This window comes from Giraffa tippelskirchi, chromosome 11 (genome assembly GCF_054371585.1).
Source record: "Giraffa tippelskirchi isolate mGirTip1 chromosome 11, T2T-mGirTip1v1.2.pri, whole genome shotgun sequence".
In the NCBI taxonomy this organism is placed as follows: domain Eukaryota; kingdom Metazoa; phylum Chordata; class Mammalia; order Artiodactyla; family Giraffidae; genus Giraffa; species Giraffa tippelskirchi.
In genome coordinates this window covers 39677670-39698684 of record NC_137285.1, presented here as the reverse complement: position 1 = coordinate 39698684, position 21015 = coordinate 39677670, and the positions used below count along the sequence as shown (strand labels likewise).

General features: G+C 38.2%; 1 long non-coding RNA gene across 2 annotated transcripts in view; it reads right to left on the bottom strand.

Annotated features, from left to right (window-relative positions):
* LOC145525364 (uncharacterized) overlaps positions 1-21015 on the bottom strand; it is an 85029-nt gene that overhangs the window by 37612 nt on the left and 26402 nt on the right. The window contains exon 3 of one of the 2 annotated variants that reach the window (XR_014068138.1): positions 20558-20648. The exons of the other annotated variant lie outside the window; for it this stretch is intronic. This is a non-coding gene — a long non-coding RNA (uncharacterized LOC145525364). The remainder of the gene's footprint in view (positions 1-20557; positions 20649-21015) is intronic. 2 annotated transcript variants of the gene reach the window in all.

Sequence of the window (21015 nt, the reverse complement as noted above, 5' to 3'; positions counted from 1 at the left end):
CAGCCATTGTTCTAGTACATCTCTGTGTACTACTTCTTATCTTGGTCTCACAAAAACTTTGAGGCAGACATTACAGTCTTTATACTATAGCAAGGAAACTGAGGCTCAAACTAGTTAGGTTGTTTGAAGTCATATCTAGTGGCTCAGATGGTAAGAATTTGCCTGACACTGCAGGAGATGTAAGAGACATTGGTTCGATCCCTGGGTCTGGAAGATCCCCTGGAGAAGGGCCTGGCAACCCACTCCAGTATTCTTGCTTGGAGAAGTCCATGGACAGAGGAGTCACATAACTGGGGAGTACTCTAGTCAGGATTTGAACTGAGGGCTGGTGGATTCTATAGTCATTTTCATCAGAATTTTAGCAGTGCCCTTTCAGTCTAAGAGACACTGAACACTGATACAGGCAACATGAGCCAAATAAATATAAAAATCCAGTTCTCTGATGGCAAATTAGGTAGTATCTAAGAGTGTCTTAGACTCTAGACTTTGCTTAAAGATAAGAGAAGTACCAGTGATGACTCTGCTGATGTGTGCTGGAAAATAGTCTCAGGGTGTTTTCTTGACTTGGGTAGCAAAGATAATGTCCTTTAACCTCCACTGCCTCATCCTGTACCCCTGAATATTCCAGGTGATACAAGGGTTCCAATTAACTGGACCCAGCCCTGTGGCTTTGTGTATTAAAGGACATTGAACTGGCACCACAAACAATGCTTAACTTATATTCCATTTGTTAAACTGACTTGTGGCCTTACTGATTTAGCCTGTGTTAGACCATTAACCCCTTGGACACTCCATTATGCAGGATGCCTATCATATGCATTTATTTTGTCTTTCATAAAGAAATAACCCCCCTCCCCAAAGGAGAAAGCAAGATAGTTTCACAAACTAATCTTAATGAGCTCACTGTAAGAATTTAAATACACATTCTTTAGGTATATTCAGCTCTTTCAAAGAGTATAGCGTGTGAATATGCCAATGTTTTCTTTTTTCTCTTGGGCCAATTTTGATTTGTAGCTAGAGTTAATGAATTTAAGTGCGGTATCCCAGAGTAGTGTTCCCTAAAATGTATTCTACCACATATTAGCTCTAAGAGTTGACCTTTGAAAAATGAGTCCCATGGTTAAATAAATCTAGGAAATGTAGGAAATCTATTCCTCCCTTATAGAATTTAACCTTAGTGTATTAAAGGCTCTAAGTCTAGTTGTGAAGAACTTGTTTCTTTTCTTTTTTTTGGTAAGCTTGTTAACAATTCAAGGAACTAGTATTTCCTTAACACACTTGATACACTGTCTCTGGCAGAGGCTGCTTGTTCCCTGTATGCATTCTCTTTTTCGTTTTAGTAAGAGAATCTCTGAGTTTTAGCTGGGCACACAGCTTTCCAGCTAAACACTACGTTTTCTAGCTTCTTTATAACCAGTTGCAGCTGTGTGAATGATTTTTTTGCCAGTAGAATGTGAGTAAAAGTGATGTAGGCAGCTTGTGTGTTGCTCCTTTAAAAAGAAGTTGCTTGCCCTATACTTTCTATCTTTCCCCATTCTTACTGGCTGGAACACTCAATTGTTGGTGACTCAGTTCTGCCTATCTGGCCAGGACAACCCTTCAGGGGATGCCAAATGAAAAGATACAAGGAATTTTGGTCCCAGATGGTTTTGTGGACTAGCCATCTATATCTGAATTGTTTCAAGAAAGATAAATAAAATTCCATTTGTTTGAACCACTTTATTTGGGTATCTTTGTTATAGCTGCTTAATCTAAACTGTCACTAATCACTGTCCTAGAATTCTCTAAGAATTTTATGCTTGAGTTAGTATAAACTTCCTGAATTCTACTGGCTTTTCTTAATAAATGTTTTAAAAGAGAAACTCCTAAATGCTTTAGAGGAAGCTAAAAATTTAGGTGAAATAACATTTAGAATGAAACTAAGCTGTAGACTTAACATTAAAATATAGATGAACACTCAAATAATGAAATATTTGCTCAGAGTGAGCCAGGTTAAAGACTGGACTTTCTCATGAAAGAAGATGAGGTTTTAAATGACTCATGTTATACATAGTATCACTAATTTTTCTAAGTGTGTTTATACATAAATGTCTCAAGCTACTGAAATAAATGAATGATTCATATTAGCCTGAAAAAGAAAGCCTTTGGGGTTTTCTCTGTCTGCTCTGCATTTTAACTTGTCATTATTTAAAGGCTTATTCAAGACTTTTAATAGCAGACACACTGGCAACAATGTCAATTCTGACCTCAGTCAAACATAATAGGAGAGAGCAAATCGTGTTTTCCTCAGAAAAGAAAACCACAGCATACTTTCCTCCTGGAATAATTTGATTTCCTTTCACTGTAGAAAGTCCAGAGAAAATGACTGCAATTCTACCATAAGCTTCCACAAGTTGAAACTGAATGTCTGTGATTTTACTTCCCAAGATGACTTTTATACACTAATGCTTGGGTTTCCATTTTAGAGCCCCTGATTACTAGATGTGCTGCAAGATCTTAATGTAACTAAGCATGCTTAGCTTGGCTCTGCTTTGGGGCAATGGCAACCTGCCGGCTTCTGTGATGAATGCGTCTAGAGTTTTAGCCCTGAAAACTCCAATCTCCAAGGAATTGTCGATTTTGTCTCTGATGTTTATGAAGGACATCTGTGTAATGTCTGACCATGGCCTAAGTCTCTCTATCTCCACATCCATCATGGTACCTGTGTTTATCTGCAAGCCCAGCAATGGGAAGGAGCAGCTTACTAATTGGAAACCCTAACAGGCTTTGACTTTTTCATTGCAACATCTGTGAAGTAGTATGAGATTTGATTGGTGTCTAAAAATATTTATTTAATTTACTACCCAGAAGCAGATCAAATTTCAGATTCCCTTTGCTGGTATTAGTGTCAAGATAAATCTTTTAGAAGAGTGTACAGGAATTCTAAAGAAAAAGTGAAACCAATAGCTTTTTAGATTTTCCTTGCTTTATGCTGGGTTTCCTAGAAATGGAAAAGAATTGTTTCTTAGGAGAAAGTTAAAAACTACTTGTGTAGAAGGAAAAACAGAAAAAGGAATCATGACAGTTCATACTTTTAGACTTAAGGCTAATTTTGATCCATTTCACATCTTATATATATATTTTTAAAGATTATAACATAGTTCTTTGCAGGTCAGTTCATCTCTGGAAAATTCTCACACAGTTACCAATGAAACCCAAAGTTACACGTGGGGGTAAAGTATTCTTTGAAAGATTAACATAGATTCACTATCAACAAAACAAAATAACCTTATCCTCTACCTCATAATATCTTCTAAGAAGAGATTTGTGTCTTTTGGGTGCATATGCTATGAAAAGGCAAAATGGTAGTAAACAGATGATGTAAAGGGAAAAGGTTTCCATAGGGTCCCTTTATAAAAGAAAACAGATGCAAGAGTTCTGCATAACATTCATGATAGAGCATGTGCTTCTGCCTAGACTGCTAACTTTTCTTTTTCTTCATTCTTATTTTCCTCATTATTTCTAAGTAGAAACTTCTAATCTTATTCCCTTCTGGAAATGAGTTCTCAACCCACTTCAGACCATAGAATTCCAAGGAACATGGGTCATGCTTGGAAGCTTTCTTGATAAAGGGCCTTAAGTGCAAGACCACCTGTGAATAGACACTTGACAAATAGGCTTTTGATCACGAAGTCTCTTAGATTTTAGCAGTAAATTGTTTCAGTGGAATAGCTTCAGGCTGCAACTCATTGGTAAATAAACTAGACGGCTGCCTCAAATATTTTCTGAAATGAAGTGAGACTTACTCACTAAATAAAATAAGAGATCCACTCATCAAGGCAACAAATATTCATTCTTCAACATGGCTTCAACAGAGCATGGTGCTAGACTTGTGTCATCCTAAGGCAGAAATCAGTGGGCACAAATGAGGTCAACTTAATTTCAGCAACTCGAATTTTACTTACTGGTGAGAGCCCTAGCCTTCTGAAAACTCCCTGCCAAGTATATTTTTTGGTATCTCTAGGGGTATCTCTTATGCATGCTGAGATAGCCCTTCTCCTCAGTGATGTCCTCTTTCTAAGAAAATAACTGAGAGTGGCTACTGATTGCTTTTGCCATACTTCTGGAACTCCCAAAGCTGCAAATTGAGGGACCATGTAGAGTGGCATGCCCTGCAATTGACCCTGGCCCAGGAACAAGCTGTGTTCTGCACAGAATATATCTTGTCAGCAGGGACACAAAGAGGGTGTTAGAAAGTGTCTCCTAAGTTCCCTTGGGAAAACAGTTTTGCTGTTGTTGTTTGTTTGCCTTTTCCACTTTTGCCTATAGCATCTCTCTCTCCTTAGAGCTCAAACACAAGACTATGAGTCCTGAGTGGGAGAGCCACCATATTGTTCCCTTAAAATCCCAGATGTCTTCCATGGTGTGCCTTGAAAAGCCCTACTCCCTGCAGTCACTCTACACCCCTTGACAGATCAATCTGCATAAATAGACACCTGTGGGCTTCTAATACCTCATCAGACATGACCAGACATGTCTGAATCCCAGCAAAGGAAACAGCTTAGGCTAAAACCAAAGTATCTGTACACGTTTAACCAAAATTCACACAAAATACTATAAAACATAAAGTCTTTCAGTGGAAAATGTCTCATATTAATTTGGTTCATGCATGCATGCTTCATTTATAATCTAAATAAATTCCTAGGCCCCATATGGTCCAGTTTTGGCATAGTACTGCATTAAAGAAACACAGTTTAGCAACCAAAGGTGGTTAAAAAGTAATTCCCACATTTATTTGGCCTCCTTAAGAATATTAAGTGAACAACAAGTTCATAACCCTTCGTTATGAATCTTGCTTGAGGCTTTTTTTATTCTTTCTTATTCTCTAATGTCCCTTTGTACTCCTGGTGGCTCTCTTTGTGCTAAGTTCCCAATATTTCTCTCTCAAACATGCCTCTATGTCTTTTACTTTGTCTTTTCTTCTTGTCTTTCCAGTTTAGTTCTCCCTTTCTTGAAATCTGAGAATTTTTGGCAAAACAACACAATGGGTCAAAGTTGCAGGACAGCTAGCAGACCAAGACAATTTTTAGTGAGCAGAAAAGGTAGGGATGAGTCAATAATTTTTGTATCTATTATACATTCTTCTGACATTTGTTGAGTATATACATGGCAGGCATTGCAGAGGCACTGAGGACATAAATGGATAGAATATTATCTCCAACTTCAGGAAACTCAAGTAAGGCAGAGGCATACTAGACAAATGATCATAATCAGTGGGGCAGGTTTAAGAATGGAGTTAAATGTTAAGCCATGTGTGTCACCAAACATAAGTAGGTCAATAAAGGCTTCACAGAGAAAAAGGCCTTGTTCTTCAAAGATAAGTCGTAGTTTTTCAAGTGAGTGGTTTCCTAAGGAATAAATCCAGCAGTAATCCTAGAGTCTTCCCATTCCTTTAGTCTCTACAAATACTTCTCTTAAAAGTTCTTGTTGAACTATAGATGATTTACAATATTGATGTAGTTTCAGATATACAGCAAAGTGAATCAACTATACATATACATATATCGTTTCTTTTCTTGATTTTTTTCCCCATCTAGGCCATTACAGATGAGTGGAGTTCCTTATGCTATATGAAAGAAAAGAAAGTGAAAGTGAAGTCACTCAATTATGTCCAACTCTTTGCGACCCCATGGACTGTAGCCTACTAGGCTCCTTGGTCCACGGGATTTTCCAAGCAAGAATACTGGAGTGCATTGCCATTTCCTTTTCCAGGAGATCTTCCTGACCCAGTGACTGAACCCAGGTCTCCCACGTTGTAGGCAGACGCTTTACCGTCTGAGCCAATAGGACAGGTCCTTATTAGTTTTCTATTTTACATATAGTAGTACGTATATGTCATCCCCAATCTCCCAATTTATCTGTCTCATCCTACCTCCCTTTACCCTATGGTAATTGTAAGTTTGTTTTCTATATCTGTACCCCTTTTTTAGATTCCACATATAAGCAAAGGTTTCCCTGGTGGCTCAGATGGTAAAGAGTCTGCCTGCAATGTGGGAGACCTGTGTTCGATCCCTGGGTCAGGATGATCCTCTGGAGAAGGAAATGGCAGCCCATTCCAGTATTCTTGCCTGGAGAATTCCATGGACAAAGGAGCCTGGAAGACTACAGTCCATGGGGTCACAAAGAGTTGGACACTACTGAGCAACTATCACTCACATATAAGCAATATCATATGATATTTGTCTGTCTCTTTCTGACTCACTTCACTTAGAATGACAATCTCTAAGTCCATCCATGTTGCTGCAAATGGCATTATTTCATTCTTTTCTATGGCTGAGTAATATTCCATTGTATACATGTACTACAGCTTCTCCATTCCTCCTGAATGATGGACATTTAGGTTGCTTCCATATCGTGGCTATTGTGAATAGTGCTGCAATGAACATTGGGGTACATATATCTTTTTGAATTGTGGTTTTCTCTGGATATATGCCCTGGAATAGGATTGCTCAATCATATGGTAGCTGTATTTTTAGTTCAAAAAGGAAACTCCATACTACAAATCTTTTAGTTCTTATGGTCTATTAAATCTTTTTTTTTTAAATTAGTTTATTTATCTATTTTTTAACTTTACAATATTGTATTTGTTTTGCCATACATTGACATGAATACACCATGAGTGTACATGTTTTCCCCTTCCAGAACCCCCGTCCCACCTCCCTCCTCATCTCATCCCTCTGGGTCATCCCGGTGCACTAGCCCCAAGCACCCTGTATCATGCATCAAAACTGGACTGGCGATTCGTTTCACATATGATAATTTACATGCTTCAATGCCATTCTCCCATATCCTCCTGCCCTCGCCATCTCCCATAGAGTCCATAATACTGTTCTATACATCTGTGTCTCTTTTGATGTCTCGCATACAGGGTTATCTTTACCAATTAACTAAATACCATACATATGTGTTAGTATACTGTATTGGTGATTTTCTTTCTGGCTTACTTCACTCTGTGTAATAGGCTCCAGTTTCATCCACCTCATTAGAACTGATTCGAATGTATTCTTTTTAATGGCTGAGTAATATTCCATTGTGTATATGTACCACAGCTTCCTTATCCATTTGTCTGCTGATGGGCATCTAGGCTGCTTCCATGTCCTGGCTATTATAAACAGTCCTGCCATGACCATTTGGGTACACGTGTCTCTTTCAATTCTGGTTTCCTCAGTGTGTATGCCCAGCAGTGGGATTGCTGGGTCATATGGCAGTTCTATTTCCAGTTTTTTTGAGGAATCTCCACACTGTTCTCCATAGCGGCTGTACTAGTTTGCATTCCCACTGACAGTGTAAGAGGGTTCCCTTTTCTCCACACCCTCTCCAGCATTTATTGCTTGTAGACTTTTGGATAGCAGCCATTCTGACGGGCGTGAAATGGTACCTCATTGTGGTTTTGATTTGCATTTCTCTGATAATGAGTGATGTTGAACATCTTTTCATGTGTTTGTTAGCCATCTGTGTGTCTTCTTTGGAGAAGTGTCTGTTTAGTTCTTTGGCCCACTTTTTGATTGGGTCGTTTATTTTGTCTGGAATTGAGCTGCAGGAGTTGCTTGTATATTTTTGAGATTAATTCTTTGTCCATTGCTTCGTTTGCTATTATTTTCTCCCATTCTGAAGGCTGTCTTTTCACCTTGCTTATAGTTTCCTTTGCTGTGCAAAAGCTTTTAATTTTAATTAGGTCCCATTTGTTTATTTTTGCTTTTATTTCCAATATTCTGGGAGGTGGGTCATAGAGGATCCTGCTGTGGTTTATGTCGGAGAGTGTTTTGCCTATGTTTTCCTCTAGGAGTTTTATAGTTTCTGGTCTTACGTTTAGATCTTTAATCCATTTTGAGTTTATTTTTGTGTATGGTGTTAGAAAGTGTTCTAGTTTCATTCTTTTACAAGTGGTTGACCAGTTTTCCCAGCACCACTTCTTAAAGATATTGCCTTTTCTCCATTGTATAGTCTTGCCTTCTTTGTCAAAGATAAGGTGTCCATAGGTGCGTGGATTTATCTCTGGGCTTTCTATTTGGTTCCACTGATCTATATTTCTGTCCTTGTGCCAGTACCATACTGTCTTGATGACTGTGGCTTTGTAGTAGACCCTGAAATCAGGCAGATTGATTCCTCCAGTTTCATTCTTCTTTCTCAAGTTTGCTTTGGCTATTCGAAGTTTTTTGTATTTCCATAGAAATTGTGAAATTATTTGTTCTAGTTCTCTGAAAAATACCATTGGTAGCTTGATAAGGATTGCATTGAATCTATAGATTGCTTTGGGTAGTATATTCATTTTCACTATATTGATTCTTCTGATCCATGAATACGGTATATTTCTCCATCTATTTGTGTCATCTTTGATTTCTTTCACCAGTGTTTTATAGTTTTCTATATATAGGTCTTTTGTTTCTTTAGATAGATATATTCTTAAGTATTTTATCCTTTTCGTTGTGATGGTGAATGGAATTGTTTCCTTAATTTCTCTTTCTGTTTTCTTGTTGTTAATGTATAGGAATGCAAGGGATTTCTCTGTGTTAATTTTATATCCTGCAACTTTACTATATTCATTGATTAGCTCTAGTAATTTTCTGGTGGAGTCTTTAGGGTTTTCCACATAGAGGATCATGTCATCTGCACACAGTGAGAGTTTTACTTCTTCTTTTCCAATCTGGATTCCTTTTATTTCTTTTTCTGCTCTGATTGCTGTGGCCAAAACTTCCAAAACTATGTTGAATGGTAGTGGTGAGAGTGGGCACCCTTGTCTTGTTCCTGACTTTAGGGGAAATGCTTTCAGTTTTTCACCATTTAGGATAATGTTTGCTGTGGGTTTGTCATATATAGCTTTTATTATGTTGAGGTATGTTCCTTCTATTCCTGCTTTTTGGAGAGTTTTTATCATAAATGGATGTTGAATTTTGTCAAAGGCTTTCTCTGCATCTATTGAAATAACCATATGGTTTTTATTTTTCAATTTGTTTATATGGTGTATTACATTGATTGATTTGTGGATATTGAAGAATCCTTGCATCCCTGGGATAAAGCCCACTTGGTCATGATGTATGATCTTTTTAATATGTTGTTGGATTCTGTTTGCTAGGATTTTGTTAAGGATTTTTGCATCTATGTTCATCAGTGATATTGGCCTGTAGTTTTATTTTTTTGTGGCATCTTTGTCAGGTTTTGGTATTAGGGTGATGGTGGCCTCATAGAATGAGTTTGGAAGTTTACCTTCCTCTGCAATTTTCTGGAAGAGTTTGAGTAGGATAGGTGTTAGCTCTTCCCTAAATTTTTGGTAAAATTCAGCTGTTAAGCCATCTGGCTCTGGGCTTTTGTTTGCTGGAAGATTTCTGATTACAGTTTCAACTTCTGTGCTTGTGATGGGTCTGTTGAGATTTTCTATTTCTTCCTGGTTCAGTTTTGGGAAGTAGTACTTTTCTAAGAATTTATCCATTTCTTCCAAGTTGTCCATTTTATTGGCATATAGTTGCTGATAATAAGTCTCTTATGATCCTTTGTATTTCTGTGTTGTCTGTTGTGATGTCTCCCTTTTCATTTCTAATTTTGTTGATTTGATTCTTCTCCCTTTGTTTCTTGATGAGTCTGGCTAATGGCTTGTCAAATTTATTTGTCTTCTCAAAGAACCAGATTTTGGCTTTGTTGGTTGTTGCTATGGTTGTTATGGTTGTTGCTCTTTTGTTTCTTTTGCATTTATTTCTGCCCTAATTTTTAAGATTTCTTTCCTTCTACTAACCCTGGGGTTCTTCATTTCTTCCTTTTCTAGTTGATTTAGGTGTAGAGTTAGGTTATTTGTTTGACTTTTTTCTTGTTTCTTGAGGTGAGCCTGTATTGCTATGAATCTTCCCCTTAGCACTGCTTTTACAGTGTCCCATAGGTTTTGGGTTGTTGTGTTTTCATTTTCATTCATTTCTATGCATTTTTTGATTTCTTCTGTGATTTGTTGGTTATTCAGCAGTGTGTTGTTCAGCCTCCATATGTTGGAATTTTTAATAGTTTTTCTCCTGTAATTGACATCTAATTTTACTGCATTGTGGTCAGAAAAGATGCTTGGAATGACTTCAGTTTTTTTGAATTTACCAAGACTAGATTTATGGCCCGGGATGTGATCTATTCTGGAGAAGGTTCTGTGTACACTTGAGAAAAGGTGAAATTCATTGTTTTGGGGTGAAATGACCTATAGATATCAATTAGGTCTAACTGGTCTATTGTATGGGTGAAGGCAATGGCACCCCACTCCAGTACTCTTGCCTGGAAAATCCCATGGACAGAAGAGCCTGGTAGGCTGCAGTCCGTGGGGTCGCGAAGAGTCGGACACGACTGAGCGACTTCACTTTCACTTTTCACTTTTATGCATTGGAGAAGGAAATGGCAACCCACTCCGTTTCTTGCCTGGAGAATCCCAGGGACAGCGGAGCCTGGTGGCTTCCGTCTATGGGGTCGCACAAAGTCGGACACGACTGAAGCGACGCAGCAGCAGCAGCAGCAGGTCTGTTGTATCATTTAAAGTTTGTGTTTCCTTGTTAATTTTCTGTTTAGTTGATCTGTCCATAGATGTGAGTGGGGTATTAAAGTCTCCCACTATTATTGTGTTATTGTTAATTTCCCCTTTCATACTTGTTAGCATTTGCCTTACATATTGTGCATATATATTTATAATTGTTATATCTTCTTCTTGGATTGATCCTTTGATCATTATGTAGTGTCCATAGTTCTTATGGTCTATTGAATCTCTCTTTAACATCTCTTTTATCTGTCTCTTCCTGCCAGTCCACATTGCTTTGTTTATATTAGCACAGTTTTCACTTTGAAAGCCTCCAACTGGCTTTTTATTTATATTCTTTTGAAAAGAAGTACTTTTTGAAAATATCTATTGTATCACCTGCAGTCTAGATAAGTAGTTTTCATTTTTTTTTTTTTGTCTCAAGACTATTTTATACTCTCAAAAACTATTGAGGACACCAGAAAGTTTTGTTTATGTGGGTGGTAGAAATATTTGATATACTAAAAATTAACACTGAGAAACTTTAAATTAAAAATTTATATATAAAAGTAATCTCATTTCATGTTAAGTATACATTTTTATGAAAAATATATTTTATAAAACAAAATAAAATTTAGTGAGCAGAGTGGCATTGCTTTTTATTTTTTTTGCAAGTCTCTGTAATGTTGGTAGAGACTCTTCTTAATAGAAGACAGATGAATTCATACATCTATTTCTACATTCAATCTGTTGTGAGGTCACATGCTATATAGTCTCTGTAAGCCTCCACTGTACACTCATAAAAAATTGAGAGTGAACAGTATATTATTATGGAAATATTTTTGACCTTGAAAACCTTCTAAAACATTCTTGGGGAACCCAGAGTTTCTTGGGCCACACTTTGAGAACTGTTGGTATGGATCTTTATAAAGCATAAATTTGTTTATGTCTCTCCTTTGCTTAAAATCTTTCAGCAGCTTTCTTTTGCCTGTAGAATAATGTAAATGCTGGAGTCGGAAGACATTAAGATAACTCTGAGAGTTTAAGCTTAGATAATTGGATAAAGAAAATAGAAAATAAGAAAAGAGAAGCATATTTTTACAGCAATGAAGTTAATAAATTGCTTTTTTTTCACCATGACTTTTGAGGTAAGTACAAGTTAACTACTGTGCATCACACTACTGAAAAACAAACAAACAAACAAAAAGTCTGTAGTGGCTTAAAACAGCATTTGTTATACAACACCAAAGATGTGATCTTTGAAAGAAAGAACTGATAAGCTGAACTTCATTAAAATTGAAAACTTCTGCTCTGTGAAAGATAATAACAAGAGAATTAGAAGACAAGCCACAGAGTGGAAGAAAATATTTGCAAAAGACATATCTGAGAAAGGACTGCCATCCAAAATACAAAAGAACTCTTAAAACTCAACAGTAAGAAAACAAACAACCTGTTTCAAAAATGGGCCAAAGACTTGAGCAGACATGTCACCAAAGAGGGCATACAGATGGCAAATAGCATATGAAAGAATGTTGCACATCTTGTGTTAACAGGGAAATGCAGATTAACAACCATGAGATATCTCTGCACACCTTTTAGAATGTCAGATGCAGAACACTGACAACACCAAACGCTTGTGAGGATGTGGAACAACAGGAACTCTCATTCGTTGCTGGTGGGAATGCAAAATGCTGCAGCCACTTTGGATGGCATTTTGGCAGTTTTGTACAAACTAAAATACTATTACCATATGATCCAGCAGTCATAAACCTTGGTATTTGTTTAAGCAAAGGAGTTTAAAACTTATGTCCACACAAAAACCTACACAAGGATATTTATAGCAGCTTTCCTCATAATTGCCAAAACCTGGAAGCAATCAAGATGTCCTCCAGTAGGTAAACTGATAAATAAACCATGTTATATCCAGACAAGGGAATATTATTCAACTCTAAAAAGTAACAAGCTATCAAGCCATGAAAAGACATGGAGACATGGAGGAGGGACTTCCCTAGTGGTCTAATGGCTAAGACTCTGAGTTCCTAATGCAGGGGGCCTGGACTTGACCCCTGATTGGGGAACTAGGCCCCACATACAGCAGCTAAGAGTTTGCATGCCAAAACTAAAGACCCTGAGAACCACAATTAAAAAGATCCCACAACTGAAAAAAAAAAAAAAAAGACATGGAAGAAACTTAAATGTGTATTACTAAGAGAAAGAAGTCAATCTGAAGAGGCTACATTCTGTATGATTCCAACTGCATGACATTCTGGAAAAGGTAAAACTAGGGAGACAATAAAAAGTCAATTGTTGCTGAGGGTGTATGTTTGTGGTGGGGGGTTGGTGGGGATGAATAAGCAAAGCACAGGGGATTTTTAGGGTGGTGAAAATACTCTGTATGATACTGTAATGAGGGCTATCTGTCATTATACATTAACCTATGTACATGAAACCCATAGAAAGTACAGCCCAAGAATGAATCTTAATATAAACAATAGATTTAGAGTGATTACAATGGTCAATGCTGGTTCATCAGTTATAGCAAATGTACCACTCTGGTGAGTGATGCTGATAATGGAGGAGGTTAGGTAATTGCGTGGGAACTGGGTATTTGGGAAATCTCTGTATCACCCTCTTGACTTTGTTTTAAATCTAAAACTTCTATAAAAATTTAAAAAAAACTTAAACCCAGCATTTGTTAAGCATTTGTTTATTATTTCTCTCAGGACTACAGGTTGACTGGACCAAGGTATGTGGTGAATGGAGGATGGTGGACCCATAGGATGGAGAGCATTTCACCTGGCCTATTCTTTTGTCAAACATTCTAGTGTGCTTCCTGCTCAATCTTTGCTTTTTCATGAAGAAAGTGCCTATTGTACCGGTAAAAGGTCAGGATACATCACATTGGAGTTGCTCTTTGCCAGTGGGTGGAGGGTCTGAAGACTCCAGCAGTCTCCTGCTACTGTGGGGAGGGCTTGGAGAGCCTGGGCTTGGGTTGCCTTCTGCCACTGGGTGGATGACTGTGAGGTATCCTATCTGATTTTTAATGTTCCTTTTCTATGTTCTTACAATGTCCTGTACTGGTATTTATAACACTACATATTAATCACTGACTTTCTCAGGCAGAGACTATACCCCCAAAGTTCAACACAATGCTTAGCATGTCATAGGCACTCAGTAACTGTTTGGGAAATGAACGGATGGTGAATTTTGATATTATGCAAAGGAGGTTGACCATAGGAAATCATTATAAATTTTTAAGCTAAATTATGTCACAAGGAGAGCTGTGTTTTAGGAAGATTTTACCATTATTATGGATATACTTATAAATACACTCCTCTACATGAGTGACAACTACTTCTTTTTTTTCTTCCTCTTGGAAGACTTCCATGATAATTGGTGTTTTTCATGTACTTAAACACAATAATATATTTTGGGCAGTAAATCCATAGACAAGTAAATTTGTGAAGGTACTGAATTAATGAAAATCAGTGAACTATCATCCACATCTCCCCAGTAAGTGTGCTAAACATGCAAGCTGATGATGATCAGACCATACATGACAACAGAACTCTGATCTGGAAGCCCTGGAAGCCAAACCACATCTCGGCAGAATACTTCTGGCCCAGAAGTATCAGGGCTTGGTCAACGACTGGCAACTTTCCTGTTTTTGCCATTACTTTCAAATCAGAACTGAACAGAGAAAGTCAAATATGCTCTCCAAACCAATCACATAATATGCCCTGCTTCTAGGCAGCTCACCTCCAGCTTTCCAACAGCCTCCAATCAGAGCACACCTTTCACTATAAAGCTTTCCCACCCCTCTGCCTGCCTTTGAGTTTTTGCCAAACACAAGAGCTGATGAGTTGACATAGCAAGCTCTGAATAAATAGCCTCTGTTGTTCTCTTTTCAGTGATCTTCATTTACCTACACGTCAGTAAATAAAACAGTCCATGAGAAGTTGAACTAGGATAGATGAGGTTGAATACCACAAACATTCTGAACAATGAGGCCAGTCTGGAAACCTTGGGAAGCTGTTTTATCTCAGTTGATTCATATACTTCAGAAGAGTTGGTGGTGAAGTGCTCTAGCACATAAATTTTCATTCAGTTGACATGGTTCCAAATCATTTTTATAGCTGAATAAATCATTGAAAGCATTGCTTTTATTAACCTGCTATCTAATGCTCCATCCCCTGGAAGCACTGCCTTTCAGTTTCAGGTTAGATTCTGTTGACTTGTCAGTTAATGTCACTCAGATTTTTTTTCTTTCTTCTGTCACACTGCCACTACCCTTGTCCATGTTTTCATGATCTCATAGGCAGCAATCATTTAAATGACTCCTTTGAGCCTCTTTCCACTTGAAATCATTGTACATGTTTAGCTTATGCTAACCTTCTAACTTCTATCACTTTACTAATTTCCTTAAGAACTTACTCTGTCAACTTTATTGGCATCAGTCATGTCCAGTTAACTTTTTGTGACCGCATGGACTGAAGCCTGCCAGGCTCCTCTGTCCATGGGATTTTCCATCACATGGCTTCCCTAACTAACCTAGCAACCCATGTCTTCCTGCTTGCCTATATGTTCTGGGCTCCTACCCACACCTTGTTTTCTCCACCTTTGTGGCTTTGGTCATTCTGCTGCTTCACCTGGAATGCTTTCTTTCTTCATTTGTATTTGTATTCTTGCTTAACATATCCTTTAACTCTCACTTTGTCCCTCAGCAGTCTCGTACTAGATCCTTTTCTTGTGAACTTGTTTATGCTGTGAACTATGTTTCACTGTCAGGTTCCAGTTGGTTATACAGGATGCTGCAGGAGATTTGGGAGGTGGAAGTGAAAGCAGCAGCCATCATACTTGGAAGCTGTCACTGGTGAGAGGAAGTGAAGATAGGTGCCAAGATGCTAGCAGTTTATAGCTTATCGTCATGCTCCCTCACTCTGCTTCCAGCTCTTCTTCCCAACTGCCTGCCCTACTGACCAATAGAAGCCCCAGGCTGGCCCACCACCAGATGCTCTGCTGTAAGCTCCTGGGGGTAGTAGCTCCAAAGAGTAAACAATCTTCCACAGAGTTCTACAGCAGCCTCCTTTACAGTGTACTGGACACATTTAGCTTCGACATTCAACTATGATTGGAAAGCAGAGTACTAAAGTCCTTCCTCAGGCACCCACTAGGATCAACACTTGACCACACACTCTGATTATTTTTCTTCCTCACTCTTGCTGAACACATGAACTTAAGTTCCTTTTATCACTTTTGGGGCTTCCTTACTCTATTTTCATGGTGTATATACTAGGTTCTGGATTTTGATATGTAGATTTTCAATTCAAAAGGGAAGGTAATATATATATTTTAAAAAATTCGAAACACCCTTCCATTTCATATACTTTACAAGTGCAACTGAGAGTCGAGAATTTACCATAGATTTACAAGTCTATTTGTGAACTCAAAAGCCAGGAATTTGACTGTTTTCTTTCTGTACCCGCTCTAGCCCAGGAACATTTCATACAGGCAGTTATTGCTGCTGCCTCAGTATTAAAGGCAGAGTGCTTGAAAACTGGTTGTGGGACAATTAAAAACCTTGGTTTAATATCTCCAAATATTATCTTGATACACAGGAATAAACCTTAAAACTTCTCATGGAATGAATGGATTGTAAGTCCTTTCAGTAACGCTATTTTTTTTTTTTTCTTGCAAGTAGACTTTTGATAAAAATTGAACAGGAGTCAATTTGAGGCTTCATTTTCTGGCAAGGAATTTAAGTTCATGTGTCTGTGTTACTGATTAAGAGCAGATCTATATACTTAGAAACAAAAAAGAGCAAAAGGTAAGTTTGAAATTCTCTTGCAAAATGAGAAAATTTTAAAAGTTTTCTTGCCTGAATAGATGATCACCATAATCTTTATTTTCTAACAAAAATGGTAGTTTTTTAAGAAAAAAGAATATCCTACTTTCTGTATCTTTAGTCATCATTTTCTTATTTCTTTGTATAAAGAAAGGATTGCTGGTGATAACTGTTTTGACCTCTGACTCATACCAGCTTTAGACCTCCCAATACCTCAGACCCTTGAAACCCATTTAAACTAAAGTGGGAGTGAAATTTGGTACATTTGGAAAGCATGATGTTCCACACTCTATGAACATGCAATTAAGTAAGCCATTAACCCAGAGAGCAGAGTTTCAACAGCCTTGGAAAGTGAAGGAAAAACATGAACATTCAGTTCTGATTTCTGCAGAACTGTTTTCTAGGAAAAATTTTGGCTCTTCTTATATTCCTTTATGCAAATCAAACAAATAGTAGTGTGAGTTGCATAACATTATATACTACTTAATGCCACCAAATTCTATACTTAATAATGGTTAAAATGGCAAATTTTGTTATATATATTTTATGACAAAAGGTTCCATAAAAAGATGGTTCATCTTTTCATACAGGAATCTTGGATAAGCTTAAGAAGGTCAGTGGATTGGTGACTTACATGATGATAGAAGACAGAAGCAAGACTCTACTCACAGGAAAAAAAAATTATATAAAGTTCCTGGAAAAGGATTCTGTGGTACTATGTTATGAGCAAACACTGATTTTTAGGTTACTTGGAGAGAAAGATTGAATCTCTTTTTCTTCATTTCCATTTTCAGGACCCTGATGTTTATGGATATTGTGAAATTCATTCATTTATTTATTCATTCTTTTATCCTTAGCAAGTGCTAGCTTTAAGAATATAGGAAATTATTTTATTTTAGCAAAGGATAAAATCATTGAAAAAGTAACTCACCTGAAAAAAGCATGACATGAAAAATATGGAATCAACAATATAATGATCTTCATGGATCTGAATATGCTGAATGATCATAGTCTGGATTTCCAAAGCAAAAATTCTTCTTCTTTTTTTTAATATGAAGGTTTAGGGATATGCCCCTACTGATTTACTAAATATTTATGTTTGAGTTCCTCCGTTTCTATTGTTATAAAGTAATTATTTTAATAATTATAACCTGGAGACAGACTGCTTTTACTTACATCACACAAGTATTTTTATAGTGAATGAAAAATTACACATATGATATAAAGCTTTAGGCTATATTATTGTATTATTTCTGCAGAGTTAAACTTTCAGTTCAGTTCAGTCACTCAGTCGTGTCCGAGCCTTTGCGACCTCATGGACTATAGCACTCCAGGCCTCCCTGTCCATCATCAACTTCTGGAGCTTGCTAAACTCATGTCCATAGAGTCAGCGATGCCATCAAACCATCTCATCCTCTGAAGTCCTCTTCTTTTCCTGCCTTCAATCTTTCCCAGCATCAGGGTCTTTTCCACTGAGTCAGTCCTTCATATCAGGTGGCCAAAGTATTGGAGTTTCAGCTTCAGCATCAGTCCTTCCAATGAACACTCAGGACTGATCTCCTTTAGGATGGACTGGTTGGATCTCCTTGCAGTCCAAGGGACTCTCAAGAGTCTTCTCCAACATCACAGTTCAAAAGCATCAATTCTTTGGTGCTCAGGTTTCTTTATGGTTCAACTCTCACAGCCATACATGACTACTGGAAAAACCATAGCTTTGACTAGATGGACCTTTGTTGTCAAAGTAATGTCTCTGCTTTTTAATATGCTGTCTAGGTTGGTTATAGCTTTTCTTCCAAGGAGCAAGTGTCTTTTAATTTCATGACTGCAGTCACCATCTGCAGTGATTTTGGAGCCCAAGAAAATAAAGCCTTTCACTGTTTCCATTGTTTCCCCATCTATTTGCCATGAAGTGATAGGACTGGCCGAAGAGTTGATGCTTTTGAACTGTGGTGTTGGAGAAGACTCTTGAGAGTCCCTTGGACTGCAAGGAGACCCAACCAGTCCATCCTAAAGGAGATCAGTCCTGGGTGTTCATTGGAAGGACTGTTGTTGAAGCTGAAACTCCAATACTTTGGCCACCTCATGAGAAGAATTGACTCTTTGGAAAAGACCTGGATGCTGGGAAGGATTGGGGGCAGGAGGAGAAGGGGACGACAGATGATGAGATGGCTGGATGGCATCACCGGCTCGATGGACATGAGTTTGGGTAAACTCCAGGAGTTGGTGATGGACAGGGAGGCCTGGCATGCTGCGATTCACGGGGTCACAAAGAGTCAGACATGACTGAGCAACTGAACTGAACTGAACTGGTAGGACTGGATGCCATGATCTCAGTTTTTTGAATGTTGAGTTTTAAGCCAGCTTTTTCACTCTCCTCTTTCACTTTTATCATGAGATTCTTCAGTTCCTCTTCACTTTCTGCCATTAGGGTGGTGTCATCTACGTATCTGAGGTTATTGATATTTCTCCCAGAAATCTTTTTCCAGCTTGTGCTTTATCCAGCCTGGCATTTTGCAAGATGTACTCTCATATAAGTTAAATAAGCAGAGTGACAATATATATAGCCTTGATGTATTCTTTCCTTGGGCTTCCCTGGTGGCTCAGTTGGTAAAAAATCTGCCTACAATGCGGGAGACCTGGGTTCAGTCCCTGGGTTGGGAAGATCCCCTGGAGGAGGGCATGGCAACCTACTCCATTATTCTTGCCTGGAGAATCCCCATGGACAGAGGAGACTGGTGGGTTACAGTCCATGAGGTCACAAAGAGTTGGACACGACTGAGCGACTAAACAGCAGTGGCCACAGGACTGGAAAAGGTCAATCTTCATCCCAATTCCCAAGAACGGTAGTACTAAAGAGTGTGCTAAGTATTGGACAATTGCACTCATCTCCCATGCTAGTAAGGTCATGCTTAAAATCTTGCAATCTAGGCTTCAGCATTATGTGAACCAAGAACTTCCAGATGTTCAAGCTGGGATTAAGAAAGGAAGAGGAACCAGAGATCAAATTGCCAACATCACTGGATCATAGATAAAGCTAGGGAATTCCACAAAAATATCTACCTCTGTCTCATCGACTAGGCCAAAGCCAGTCAAGAATCAACAGTTAGAACCCTGTATGGAAAAACTGATTGGTTCAAGATTGAGAAGGGAGTACAACAGGGCTGTCTGCTGTCACTCTGTTTGTTTAACCTATACACTGAGCACTACATGAGAAATGCTGGGCTGGATGAGTTATAAGCTGGAATCAAGACAGGCAGGAGAAACATCAAGAACCTCAGATATGCAGATGGTACCACTCTAATGACAGAAAGCAAAGAAGAACTAAAGAGCCTCTTGATGAGGGTGAAGAGGGAGAGTGAAAGAGCTGGTATAAAACTAAATATTTAAAAACCTATTAAATATTTAAAAGACATTTAAGTATTAAAAAAACATTAAGATCAGCTTGAACATCTGGAAGTTCATGGTTCACGTACTGTTGAAGCCTGCCTTGGAGAATTTTGAGCATTACTTTGCTAGTGTGTGAGATGAGTGCAACTGTGTGGTAGTTTGAACATTCTTTGGCATTGCCTTTCTTGGGGATTGGAATGAAAATTGATCATTTCAGTCCTGTGGCCATTGCTGAGTTCAAGCTGGATTTAGAAAAGGCAGAGGAACCAGAGGCCACATTGTCAACATCCGTTGGATCATCAAAAAAGCAGGAGAGTTCCAGAAAAGCATCTACTTCTGCTTTATTGACTACACCAACGCCTTTGACTGGGTGGATCACAACAAAGTGTGGAAAATTCTTAAAGAGATGGAATACCAGACCACCTTTCCTTCTACAACTAAAAGGACTGTATCTTTGGCTTCCCTGGTAGCTCAGTGGTAAAGAATCTGCTTGCCAATGCAGGAGACATGGGTTCAGTCCCTGGTCTGGGAAGATCCCACATGCCATCCAACAGTAAGCCTGTGCACCACAGCTATTGAGTTTGTGCTCTAGAGTTCCTGCATCACAACTACTGAAGCTAGACCCTGTGCTCTGCATAAAAAGCCACCACAATGAGAAGCCCACGCACTGCAACTACCAAGTCCCATGCCTCCCAACCCCTCCACTCCCCTGCAACTGCAGAAAAGCCCATGTAGCAAGAGTAAAAAATTAATAAATAAAAATTAAGAGAAAAAAAGAATTGTATCTTGGTTTATAAAATAAAGAATTCTACCTTATTTTCAGCAGGATTTAAGTGTGAGTGTTTTAGACCGGTGGATGGTGTCTTTGGAAGATTTTGATTCTGTCAGTTGTCTAACACTGAGCTGTGTCAAACAGATAAAAGAAAGTAGAAAGTTAGGCTATTTCCTTTAAATATGTTGATAAAATTATCTGTAAATATAAATGGAACTGGGTGTTCAAATTATTTAAGTCCATGTAATTTGGATATTGTAAACATCACCGTTTTTCTCCATGAGCAAACAGCAGGCTTTATTATTGTTCCTCTTATCCAAATTACCTAGGCTATTTTTAATTTTCCACTTTAATCTTCTAGGGCGGGCATGGTAGTATAGGAGGTACACATACACACTGCCAATTGAATATTCAAGCTTTATTCTATTGCCAAGATGTGATTTGTAACAAACCTGCTGATATGATTTTACATTCTCTGCAGAAATCACTTTGTGGTAA